The following is a 567-nucleotide window of genomic DNA, read 5'->3' as shown; positions in this document are numbered from 1 at the left end:
GGTGATGAGTTTGTTGATGAGCAACGAGACAGCAGAGTCCATAAAACTTTTTGATCAAGTTGGAAAATGTCAATATTCGACTTTAATGTTCACCCCTTCCCCCTCCGCGTCTCAACAGTCAGTGCGCGACAGTCGATCACTCGGGGCGGAGCTGGAGTTGTGCGAAGCCAGCCTTAGATACACGAATGCTGATGACGAGGAAATTCCCCGTTTGTCATTATGGCTTGTCTCTTTTTCTGTCCATAACCATCTATTTTCACTCGTTTTATCCCCAGTATCGAAGCGATTTTTATTGAAACCCAACGATACTTTCACTATCATTTCCCAATCGCCATTGCCGTCATTAACAGCCTCATTATCGTTGGCGTATTACCCTCCCCCTCATGATGCCTCGCGAGCACAATTTCCCTCCCCATTCCGCGGACTGGCGGGCGCTACACAGTCCATTGTTTACAAGAGAAAATTGGACCCCGGGATCGCGCTCCAAAGTTGTGCTGATGGAGTTTCCAGTTGTGACTCCTTTTTTTTCTATATCTGGAAGAGTTTTAAATGTTTTTTTTTTTTTTT

At 45.3% G+C, this 567-nt stretch overlaps 1 protein-coding gene across 1 annotated transcript in view; it reads right to left on the bottom strand.

Moving 5' to 3' along the window:
* The window catches only part of LOC119591621 (paired box protein Pax-6-like), a 23,785-nt gene that overhangs the window by 22,047 nt on the left and 1,171 nt on the right, over window positions 1–567 (bottom strand). The window lies entirely within an intron of this gene.

The sequence above is a fragment of the Penaeus monodon genome, chromosome 29 (genome assembly GCF_015228065.2).
Source record: "Penaeus monodon isolate SGIC_2016 chromosome 29, NSTDA_Pmon_1, whole genome shotgun sequence".
Taxonomy (NCBI): Eukaryota; Metazoa; Arthropoda; class Malacostraca; order Decapoda; family Penaeidae; genus Penaeus; species Penaeus monodon.
This window is presented reverse-complemented; position numbering and strand designations above follow the sequence as displayed.